The sequence below is a fragment of the Coregonus lavaretus genome (genome assembly GCF_964263955.1).
Source record: "Coregonus lavaretus genome assembly, chromosome: 26".
Lineage (NCBI taxonomy): Eukaryota > Metazoa > Chordata > Actinopteri > Salmoniformes > Salmonidae > Coregonus > Coregonus lavaretus.
Window position 1 is genome coordinate 1,504,900 of NC_140013.1, and position 12,538 is coordinate 1,517,437.

General features: G+C 44.6%; 1 protein-coding gene across 2 annotated transcripts in view; it reads right to left on the minus strand.

Annotated features, from left to right (window-relative positions):
• LOC311102176 (interleukin-1 receptor accessory protein-like) overlaps nucleotides 1-10,849 on the minus strand; it is a 68,013-nt gene extending 57,164 nt beyond the window's left edge. Inside the window, exons 1-3 of one of the 2 annotated variants that reach the window (XM_084143425.1) lie at nucleotides 10,487-10,849; nucleotides 10,157-10,260; nucleotides 3,150-3,244 (exon numbers count right to left, since the gene is read on the minus strand). The gene's annotated coding sequence lies outside the window, so the exon portion shown is untranslated. The remainder of the gene's footprint in view (nucleotides 1-3,149; nucleotides 3,245-10,156; nucleotides 10,261-10,486) is intronic. The other variant, XM_084143424.1, reaches the window with a different exon arrangement.
• Nucleotides 10,850-12,538: the final 1,689 nt, after the last annotated feature.

The window sequence follows — 12,538 nt, forward strand, 5'->3', positions numbered from 1 at the left end:
GCTACAACAATTTAATTACATTTTTATTCAACCTTTATTTAACTAGGCAAGTCAAGAAGACAGGTCACAGGAGACAATGTTCGCGAATGGATTTTGAAATTTGGAATATTGACAAGTGGCAGTTGGGACGTTGAGTGTGCATCTTGCAGACTCAAGTGATCACTACCGAACACAACAGCAAGTGGCCACTCGATAAAGGGCTTAGGGGCCAAGTGTTCGGTTTGAGATTCAGCCAGAGAATGTGCTAATTCAACCAGAAACATAAAGGGCCTGTCAACCTATTCTCGAATTCCCAATGCCAAGTCAACCCCAAGCTAGAGTCCTGCAAACATTTTAAATCAAGAAAATACACTTCCAAATACAAATTTCATTCTGTGAATGGCGAGGCAGACATAAGGCTACCAGCCACGCATGCATTGAGAGTGTGCGGAACCAGGAACTGTCCCTTACAGTGAGGGAAAAAAGTATTTGATCCCCTGCTGATTTTGTACGTTTGCCCACTGACAAAGAAATTATCAGTCTATAATTTTAAAACAAAAAAATCCTGAAAAACGCATGTCAAAAATGTTATAAATTGATTTGCATTTTAATGAGGGAATAAGTATTTGACCCCCTCTCAATCAGAAAGATTTCTGTCTCCCAGGTGTCTTTTATACAGGTAACGAGCTGAGATTAGGAGCACACTCTTAAAGGGAGTGCTCCTAATCTCAGTTTGTTACCTGTATAAAAAAAGACACCTGTCCACAGAAGCAATCAATTAATCAGATTCCAAACTCTCCACCATGGCCAAGACCTACACAAGGCTGGAATGGGCTACAAGACATCGGCAAGCAGCTTGGTGAGAAGGTGACAACAGTTGGTGCGATTATTCGCAAATGGAAGAAACACAAAATAACTGTCAATCTCCCTCGGCCTGGGGCTCCATGCAAGATCTCACCTCGTGGAGTTGCAATGATCATGAGAACGGTGAAGATTCAGCCCAGAACTACACGGGAGGATCTTGTCAATGATCTCAAGACAGCTGGGACCATAGTCACCAAGAAAACAATTGGTAACACGCTACGCCGTGAAGGACTGAAATCCTGCAGCGCCCGCAAGGTCCCCCTGCTCAAGATATCACATATACATGCCCGTCTGAAGTTTGCCAATGAACATCTGGGTGAAAGTGTTGTGGTCAGATGAGACCAAAATCGAGCTCTTTGGTATCAACTCAACTCGCCGTGTTTGGAGGAGGAGGAATGCTGCCTATGACCCCAAGAACACCATCCCCACCGTCAAACATGGAGGTGGAAACATTATGCTTTGGGGGTGTTTTTCTGGTAAGGGGACAGGACAACTTCACCGCATCAAAGGGACGATGGACGGGGCCATGTACCGTCAAATCTTGGGTGAGAACCTCCTTCCCTCTGCCAGGGCATTGAAAATCGGTCGTGGATGGGTATTCCACCATGACAATGACCCAAAACACATGGCCAAGGCAACATAGGAGTAGCTCAAGAAGAAGCACATTAAGGTCCTGGAGTGGCCTAGCCAGTCTCCAGACCTTAATCCCATAGAAAATCTGTGGAGGGAGATGAAGGTTCGAGTTGCCAAACGTCAGCCTCGAAACCTTAATGACTTGGAGAAGATCTGCAAAGAGGAGTGGGACAAAATCCCTCCTGAGATGTGTGCAAACCTGGTGGCCAACTACAAGAAACTTCTGACCTCTGTGATTGCCAACAAGGGTTTTGCCACCAAGTACTAAGTCATATTTTGCAGAGGGGTCAAATATATATTTCCCTCATTAAAATGCAAATCAATTCATAACATTTTTGACATGCGTTTTTCTGGATTTTTTTGTTGTTATTCTGTCTCTCACTGTTCAAATAAACCTACCATTAAAATTATAGACTGATCATTTCTTTGTCAGTGGGCAAACGTACAAAATCAGCAGGGGATCAAATACTTTTTTCCCTCACTGTATTTGTGTGGTGCTAAAACTTTCTAATTCGTCCACGCTCAGAGTTTATGTTCATTCTCCCCATGTGAGAATACGGCACGTTGCCAAGTTTACTTTTCTTGGATAGCCGAGCTCACTCAAAAATGGCTAACGTAGGCCTAACCGGAGAAATATAAAGAAAGGTTATGATAAGGGAATAGTGCTGCGCGAGTGAAATCCCCAGTTTGGAAGGTCAACAACGCGATAGATGGATACACAGCCTACACAAAGTACAAGCAGGTAGGCCTATTTGTTTTCGATAATTCTGTTAATTATCAGTTAATCATTACATGAATTCAGGCATACGCAGGCCATATGAAGTATTAACCGGTGGGGGTGATCAGATTTAGAGTAGCCTACTAAATAAATGTAGCCTATTTTTGCAGCCTATATTCTATCCTGGGAATGGTTTCTTTAAGTTTGAATTAGGCCTAAACTATTTGATTATCTAAACAATATTGAATGTAAAGGTATTGTTTTATTATGTCGGCTATAGGCTTTCATTAGGTAAGAAGGCTAATTAGAATCAGAATCACCTTTATTTGCCAAGGACATTTGCACATACTCAGAATTTTACTTGGTGATAGAAGGCAATGTTTCTTAAAGCGATTTGAGTGACGCATCACATTGTGAAAATAAAAACATATTGTTCTTAATTCATGGTATGGTTTCCTTTTATCCAAATGTTGAATAAGGGGACTAGTAATAATAGCCTAATAGTAATAATTATAATAAAGCCTACTACTCTGGATTCATTTTTTTTTTTAAATCATTAAATTAATGTCATATGGCGGGTAACGGATCAGCTCTCGGAACAATTCAATCCGGGTGGGTCGGGTTGTGGAGAAAAATCTGTCCTGGTGTCGGGTATCTGGTGGGGCTCGAAATTGATGTGGCTGGCGTGGGGCGGGTGTGGCTCAAAAAAACTGACCCGTGTAGGACTCTACCCCAAGCCCCTACACCCTAAACACGTAGATGTGGGACAGTTTGGGAAGGACTGGATAGGTGTAATAAATATGGTGTGAACTCCATTTAGCAAAGCGGAGCTATTCTCATATTCACATCCAATCTTTTCTAATCTACATTAATTTGCTACGGAGGGGACTAGGGGTCATATTTGGAGTGGAGCATAATACTGACCAATCAAAACCTTGTCTGAACTGCCACTCACCTGAGTGGACACTGGATTGAGTGGCGGCTGGAGTAGCCCCTCCTACTCCCACCATGGCGACTGAGAGAGACAGGAGAGCTGTGGTGAAGAGAACCCTGGGGAGGAAGAGGGAAATCATTACAATACGTCTGCCTCGATCTCTACAATAACTCAGCTATTAATTATACATACATTGATTTAGCACTCGGTCAGTTGTCACACTTTGCAGGGGGTTGAGGTGAAAGAGACTAAATGATGGGACAGGGTCATAGGAGAGGCAGATGGAGAGAGAGAGAGGGAGAGAGAGTTGGAGGGACAGGGTCATAGGAGAGGCAGATGGAGAGAGAGAGAGGGAGAGAGAGTTGGAGGGACAGGGTCATAGGAGAGGCAGATGGAGAGAGAGAGAGGGAGAGAGAGTTGGAGGGACAGGGTCATAGGAGAGGCAGATGGAGAGAGAGAGAGGGAGAGAGAGTTGGAGGGACAGGGTCATAGGAGAGGCAGATGGAGAGAGAGAGAGGGAGAGAGAGTTGGAGGGACAGGGTCATAGGAGAGGCAGATGGAGAGAGAGAGAGGGAGAGAGAGTTGGAGGGACAGGGTCATAGGAGAGGCAGATGGAGAGAGAGAGAGGGAGAGAGAGTTGGAGGGACAGGGTCATAGGAGAGGCAGATGGAGAGAGAGTTGATGAGTTGAAGGTAAAGAGATAAAGAGAGAGATAGGGGTAAGGAGAGAGAAAGAGAGAGACAGATGGAGGGAAGGAGACAGAAAGAAAGAGAGAGCTGGAGAGAAGGAGACGAGATCGGGAATGTGAGAGAGAAAGAGAGAAGTGGAGGGAAGGAGAGAGTAAAGAGAGAAGTGGAGGAAAGGAGAGAAGGGGGATACAAAATGATGGTGATTTGCCACGCATGAAAGGACTGAGGTAGGTAATGGCGGGTGGCGGCTCCCCGGAGGCACATGGATGCCTCCACCTCCACAACAACAACATCGATCACCGCTTTTTACTGCAAAAGCACAGAGGGAGATGAACAAGAGGCTGCTACCTTCTGCCCAAAGTCTCTGTGCCATACTATCACTGACTGAGGCACTCAGAAAACTTGGCTTGGTGTTATGATGAGTTTCTCTGGTATTCAAGTAATCAAGGATGTAAGAATTTACTTAGACATTCTGTGGAGATCTTATACCAAGTATTTATTGGATCACGAGCTTGTGGGTTCATCTAACAAACGGACATAGCTCTGCCCTTTGTCAGTTGAACTGCCCACACACACAAATCTCACAGCTTTTATACTCTTGGTTATCCTTCCTTTCACATACATCTGGCAACCATCATAGGCACTCCCTTTCTCTGTTGTTATTACCCTTTGCCCCAAGTCATTATATCCTGTCCATCAATCATACTACCCTAAACATCAGTAATCTCCTTTGACATAAGGAATGTAGACTCCATGGCCCCAAACCAATTATCTCGTAACTCTACCTCGGTCCTCACAATACTATGACATGACATCATTACACTTTGCTTGGTCTGCCTGTCCAGATACACTGGCACTGAACAGAGATGTAGAATTAAATATAACTTGGAGACACTTAGGGCTCAATTCGATCAAACCCGCTCTGCAGTATTTAGAGCATAGCTCTTGATTCCCATAGTCAAATAAAATCACAGATTTTTTTTCTAAGAGTATAAAACGAAGTGCTATCTAGAACCTAAAAGGGTTATTTGGCTGTCCCCATAGGATAACCCTTTGAATAACCCATTTTGGTTCCATGTAAAACCATTTCCACAGAGGGTTCTACATGGAACCCAAAATGGTTCTCCTATTGGGGACAGGCAAAGAACCCTTTTGGAACCATTTTTTCTAAAAGTGTACTGTAAAATCTACAACAACAACCAGGTAGACTACCCACATATAGTATAGATATTCATCAGAATAAAAAGTATGCATGCATGAGCATTAGTTTGTAATTAAAGAAACTGTTGAGGCGGTTTTGATTGAATTCCAGCCTGAGACACAGTGAAATGTGGAATAGGTATATTAGAAACACAGAAATGAAGATGAGAGGACTCTATGACCAAGACTAGCTTTGCACTTGGCTATCTAACAGTAGCTGCTAGGGGTAAATCATAACCTACAGTTGTGTTTTGTTTTTTACATATTGGTAGCCCGAGTCGTTCAAGGAATTCGGGACATGGGTGACTAGTTAACGTTAGTTTGGCTCTCTCTGTGTGTTCGTGCCGTGAAAGGAGGGGTTCTTCTTTGTCTGAAAGCAATGGCTAGCTAGTTTGCTAACTATTCTAGCTAACTAACTGGCTGAATAAGTTGACGACGGACTCGCTCAAGCTGTCGGGACTAACCCACAACGTTAGACACAGACACGAACGATCTGCTTGCGTGTTGATACACTGGTGGTTTGTTGTGGCCGAGTATTGGCGCTAAACCGTGTTGTTGGAGTCCGGCATGCTAGCTGGCTGTGGCGTCTTATGACTAGGTGCCCGGACGATTTTCACAGAATAATACTGTACCTAGTTAGCTAGCTGAATAAACTAAGTTAGTCTATTCCTAGAAAACATTGAACCGCTGTAGTTTACAACAATTATATAGTTTCTGAGGTGGAAGTTGTGAGAGTTATTTTTGGGAGTTGTGGTGAGGGAGGCCCCGCTCTCTCCTTTCCCAGATGTTTAGTTCATTTCATTCCGATCTCCTCTGCATTATTGTAGCCATTTGCTGCAGCCTGTCAACTATGCCTCTGCCTATCCCTGTTCTCTCCTCTCCACACAGGCTATACAAACGCCTCACACCGCGTGGCTGCTGCCTCTCTAACCTGGTGGTCCCTGCACGCACCACCCACGTGGAGTTCCAGGTCTCAGGCAGCCTCTGGAACTGCCGTTCTGCTGCCAACAAGGCAAAGTTCATCTCAGCCTATGCTACCCTCCAGTCCCTCGACTTCTTGGCGCTGACGGAAACATGGATTACCACTGAAAACACTGCTACTCCTACTGCTCTCTCTTCAACTGACCATGTGTTCTCGCATACCCCGAGAGCATCTGGTCAGCGGGGTGGTGGCACAGGAATCCTCATCTCTCCCAAGTGGACATTCTCAATTTTTCCCCTGACCCATCTGTCTATCTCCTCATTTGAATTCCATGCTGTCACAGTCACTAGCCCATTTAAGCTTAATATCCTTGTCATCTATCGCCCTCCAGGTTCCCTTGGAGAGTTCATCAATGAGCTTGACGCCTTGATAAGTTCCTTTCCTGAGGATGGCTCACCCCTCACAGTTCTGGGGGATTTCAACCTCCCTACGTCTACATTTGACTCATTTCTCTCTGCCTCCTTCTTTCCACTCCTCTCCTTTTTTGACCTCACCCTCTCACCGTCCCCCCCTACTCACAAGGCAGGCAATACGCTTGACCTCATCTTTACTAGATGCTGTTGTTCTACTAATCTCACTGCAACTCCCCTCCATGTCTCCGATCACTACTTTGTATCCTTTTCTCTCTCGCTCTCCTCCAACACTTCTCACTCTGCCCCTACACAGATGGTAATGCGCCGTCGCAACCTTCGCTCTCTCTCTCCCGCTACTCTCTCCTCTTCCATCCTATCATCTCTTCCCTCTGCTCAATCCTTCTCCCTCCAATCTCCTGATTCTGCCTCCTCAACCCTCCTCTCCTCCCTTTCTGTATCCTTTGACTCTCTATGTCCCCTATCCTCCCGGCCGGCTCGGTCCTCCCCTCCAGCTCCGTGGCTTGATGACTCATTGCGAGCTCACAGAACAGAGCTCCGGGCAGCTGAGCGGAAATGGAAGAAAACTAGACTCCCTGCGGACCTGGCATCTTTTCACTCCCTCCTCTCTACATTTTCTTCATCTGTTTCTGCTGCTAAGGCCACTTTCTACCACTCTAAATTCCAAGCATCTGCCTCTAACCCTAGGAAGCTCTTTGCCACATTCTCCTCCCTGCTGAATCCCCCCCCCCCCCCCCTCCTCCCTCTCTGTGGATGACTTCGTCAACCAATTTGAAAAGAAGGTTGACGACAACCGATCCTCGTTTGTTAAGTCAAATGACACTGCTGGTCCTGCTCACACTGCCCTACCCTATGCTTTGACTTCTTTCTCCCCTCTCTCTCCAGATAAAATCTTGCGACTTGTGACGGCAGGCCGCCCAACAACCTGCCCGCTTGAACCTATCCCCTCCTCTCTTCTCCAGACCATCTCCGGTGACCTTCTTCCTTACCTCACCGATCAACTCATCTTTGACCGCTGGCTATGTCCCTTCCGTCTTCAAGAGAGCGAGAGTTGCACCCCTTCTCAAAATACCAACACTCGATCCCTCTGATGTCAACAACTACAGACCAGTATCCCTTCTTTCTTTTCTCTCCAAAACTATTGAGCGTGCCGTCTTTAGCCAACTCTCTTGCTATCTCTCTCAGAATGACCTTCTTGATCCAAACCAGTCAGGTTTCAAGACTGGTCATTCAACTGAGACTGCTCTTCTCTGAGTCACGGAGGCTCTCCGCACTGCTAAAGCTAACTCTCTCTCCTCTGCTCTTGTCCTTCTAGACCTGTCTGCTGCATTTGATACTGTGAACCATCAGTTCCTCCTCTCCACCCTCTCCGAGCTGGGCATCTCCGGCGCGGCTCACTCTTGGATTGCATCCTACCTGACCAGTCGCTCCTACCAAGTGGCGTGGCGAGAAGCTGTCTCCGCACCACGTGCTCTCACCACTGGTGTCCCCCAGGGCTCAGTTTTAGGCCCTCTCCTATTCTCGCTATACACCAAGTCACTTGGCTCTGTCATATCCTCACATGGCCTCTCCTATCATTGCTACGCAGACGACACACAACTAATCTTCTCCTTTCCCCCTTCTGATAACCAGGTGGCGAATCGCATCTCTGCATGTCTGGCAGACATATCAGTATGGATGACGGATCACCACCTCAAGCTGAACCTTGGCAAGACGGAGCTGCTCTTCCTCCCGGGGAAGGACTGCCTGTTCCATGATCTCGCCATCACGGTTGACAACTCCGTTGTGTCCTCCTCCCAGAGTGCGAAGAGCCTTGGCGTGACCCTGGACAACACCCTGTCGTTCTCCGCTAACATCAAGGCGGTGACCCGATCCTGTAGGTTCATGCTCTACAACATTCGGAGAGTACGACCCTGCCTTACACAGGAAGCGGCACAGGTCCTAATCCAGGCACTTGTCATCTCCCGTCTGGATTACTGCAACTCGCTGTTGGCTGGGCTCCCTGCCTGTGCCATTAAACCCCTACAACTCATCCAGAATGCCGCAGCCCGTCTGGTGTTCAACCTTCCCAAGTTCTCTCACGTCACCCCGCTCCTCCGCACACTCCACTGGCTTCCAGTTGAAGCTCGCATCTGCTACAAGACCATGGTGCTTGCCTACGGAGCTGTGAGGGGAACGGCACCTCCATACCTTCAGGCTCTGATCAGTCCCTACACCCAAACGAGGGCATTGCGTTCATCCACCTCTGGCCTGCTGGCTCCCCTACCTCTGCGGAAGCATAGTTCCCGCTCAGCCCAGTCAAAACTGTTCGCTGCTCTGGCACCCCAATGGTGGAACAAGCTCCCTCACGACGCCAGGACAGCGGAGTCACTCACCACCTTCCGGAGACATTTGAAACCCCACCTCTTTAAGGAATACCTGGGATAGGATAAAGTAATCATTCTACCCACCCCCCTTACCCCAACCCCCCCCCCAAAAAAAAAAATTAATGAAAAGAAAAAAAGAAAAGAAAAGAAAAAATACAAAGATAAAAAAAAATTATAATAATAATTTATACAAAAAATTACATTGGAAAGTGGTTATCCCACTGGCTATAAGGTGAATGCACCAATTTGTAAGTCGCTCTGGATAAGAGCGTCTGCTAAATGACGTAAATGTAAGGCACAAAACATGGTCAAATATAAACACAGATACACTGACGCTGTACGTAACATGAAAAACAAAAAGAACACTAAACTCACACAGATGTGTAATCTGAAAACAGATGTTTATCTTAAAGGGATAGTTCAACCAAATTACATATTGGTTTTCTTACCCTGTAAGCAGTCTATAAACAGGGTAAGGAAACCTATATGTAGGCCTCCTGTAGCTCAGTTGGTAGAGCATGGCGCTTGCAAAGCCAGGGTTGTGGGTTCGATTCCCACGGGGGGCCAGTATGAAAAATGTATGCACTCATTAACTGTAAATCGCTCTGGATAAGAGCGTCTGCTAAATGACTAAAATGTAAATGTAATTTGGGTGAACCATCTCTTTCAACTCTCCCTTTATATTCACTTTAGTTTCTGCTCAAATGTAACATAAGCTGACTTGTGCAAAATAAAGTTAGGCTACTTCATTTGATGTACAATACAATATTGGACACAACAGCATTTTAATTTAAGGTTAGGCTACTTAGGCTAATTTAACTAAAAACCACTATCTTCTTTCTGCTTATCTGAGTGTCACAAATGACTGCTTTAGTAGCCAATTTTCTGGAAACATCGCCTATACTGCCTGAATTAGCCTTAGAATTTCTCATCATCATCAGGATGATAGGGAGAAGTTTTCTAATGAATCACGAAATTACTTAAAACGGACTTGCATCTATATCTTAAATTAATTGATTCTGCTTCCACAAAAGAGCACTCATGTCTGAAAGAAAATCTAATTATCTGCTATAATCGATATTGCACTCTTCCTGTGTCCTCTAGCAAGCTCAGACAACAGCGAGACAAACGCCAATGTCTCAGTCTGTCATTTGCTTAACCAGGTCCAATCACAATCTGATGGAGAAGAGGGTCTTTCTGTCAAAACTGACAAACTGTATGAAAACGCATAAATTAATTACAATAGATGTATAGAGATTTCTCTGCTTGCACTGTATGGGAAAAGCATTATTGCTTGAATTGTTTGGATTATAGGCTGAGAGTGAATAAAAGGAAAGCTATTGTCTATACATGCAACTAGTACAGCAACAGTGCACAATAGGTAATAAACGGCAACAGAGCACAATGTGGTAATACTTACATCTCCACAAATCCACCGGTTCCCTCTGTAGCGCTGAAGACTGCGACCAGAGGTGACACGCCGTGTAGGGCAGAGTGGCTATTGTAGGGTGAGGTGACAGCCGGCTGCAGTTGAGTCAGACAAATTTATGATCAGAGAGGAACGAGGGACACGGCGGCCGTGCCAGTACCGGGCTTGATTTACTGGACCATTCAGCACGTGTCAGTAAATCATATGGAAAACGGCAACCACACGGTCTTGGGAATCCTTCCAATTAAAACACAGTCGAGCACCCTCAAGATTATCTAGGCAGTAGGCTACAGAGTATAGCCTATTACACATAAAACGTACCTGTCCGTTTGACAAATGACTGCCAGCCGTCGTAAACTACTTTGAGGTATCTTGATATGCAATTCACCGCGAGCCCCCCTTGCGATCTCCCAGGTACCACTGGTAATTTAAGTTAAATAACACTCCTCGCATTGTGTTGTTGGATTTAGGAGTAGATAAAGCCACCAAAGAAATACTTCTTTCAGCAGGCTATTCGATACCTCAATCAGACACCATTCTTTCTTCTAGACTTCAACATAAGCTGCATTATTGGCTTATAGGTACAGGCTAAGTGCTACGACAACATATTTACATTTAAGGAAATAAATAATGCTCTGCGTACTGCCATGATGAAGGAAGTGAATCATGTACCAGAAAGTTCAACTCCTCCCCTCCACGGAAAACCCAAATTGCGAAATCTCCAAAATAGGGCGGGTTTTTTCTATTATGCGGTGACTGAAGTCTATGGGTATTTCTCAACTTTACTTGCAGCTTCAGCCTGGTATCAGCCGTTAACCGTAAATCAGGTATGGTGTTGCGAAAAGAGAGCCGTCACAATACATGATGCCTAAGTGAATACATTGCATTCAATGTGGGAAGATTACACACAATTGCTGCTTAGAGAAATGCTTCACGGATAGAGATGGGCATTTTACCTTTTTTGACTGTACTTGCATGACTAGAACAAGGGTGGCACAGGAGAAAAATATGTGCGCATTTATCTATATGCCAACAGTGAACAACAATGCCTAATGTATCATTACCATTACAGATAACAAATCCTAATTGTTAAATTGCCTCATATACATTCAGTCAATAAAAAAACAAGGGCCATTTAAGATTAATTTATTGAAACTGTAATATCAACTGATTATATTATATCTTGGAACACAATCTTCAAAAAGGTAGTAACCTCATTAATGTGGCGCTTGCTTGTATAAGTCTATGGCTGTGCAATGGCATAACCTTGTTTTGTTAATTTAGCAGACAAGACGCTCTTATTTCCAGAGCCCTTATCACAGTCAAGACACCTAAACTGAACAAAAATATAAATGCAACATGTAAAGTGTTGGTCCCATGTTTCATGAGTTGAAATAGAAGATCCCAGAAATGTTCCATACGCACAACAAGCTTATTTCTCTCAAATGTTGTGCACAAATTTGTTTACATCCCTGTTAGTGAGCATTTTTCCTTTGCCAATATATTCCATCCACTTGACAGGTGTGGCATATCAAGAAGCTCATTGAATAGCATGATCAATATACAGGTGCACCTTGTGCTGGGGAGAATAAAAGGCTCATTTTCGTGCCATTCATCTGCCACCATTACCTAATGTTTCAGCATAATAAGGCACGGCCCCATGTCACAAGGATCTGTATTCAATTCCTGGAAGCTGAAAATGTCCCAGTGCTTTCATGACCTGCATACTCACCAGAGATGTCACCCATTGAGCATATTTGGGATGCTCTGGATCGACATGTACGACAGCGTGTTCCAGTTCCCGCCAATATCCAGCAACATTGAACAGGCCACAATCAACAGTCTGATCAACTCTATGTGAAGGAGATGTGTTGTGCTGCATGACGCAAATGGTGGTCACGCCCCTACTTTTTTTTAAAGGTATCTGTGACCAAGTCATGTGAAATCCAGAGATTAGGGCCTAATTAATTTATTTCAATTGACTGATTACCTTATATGAACTGTAACTCAGTAAAATCTTTGAAATTGTTGGATGTTGCGTTTATATTTTTTGTTCAGTATATTTTATAGAAAAAATATAAAATATAACAGAATAGTGCGAAGTGATTTGCATTTGCATCTGGAACAGTTATTCTCAAAGAGAGATATTTTTCAAGGTTACAAACCGAAAGATGTCTTATTTTCGATGTACAGATGTTTGATTTAGTTAATTATGCGTGTTCCTTGGAATTTTCTAAATGGATTAACAATTCTACATTGAACACTGCATGGGGATGAATTATGGCCACGACATCTGTTTGGTGAGTAGGCCTAGGCTTAATGATTCTGATGAAAGTACGCTGTCAGCGTGGAACCTGTCTATGTTTAGGGGGG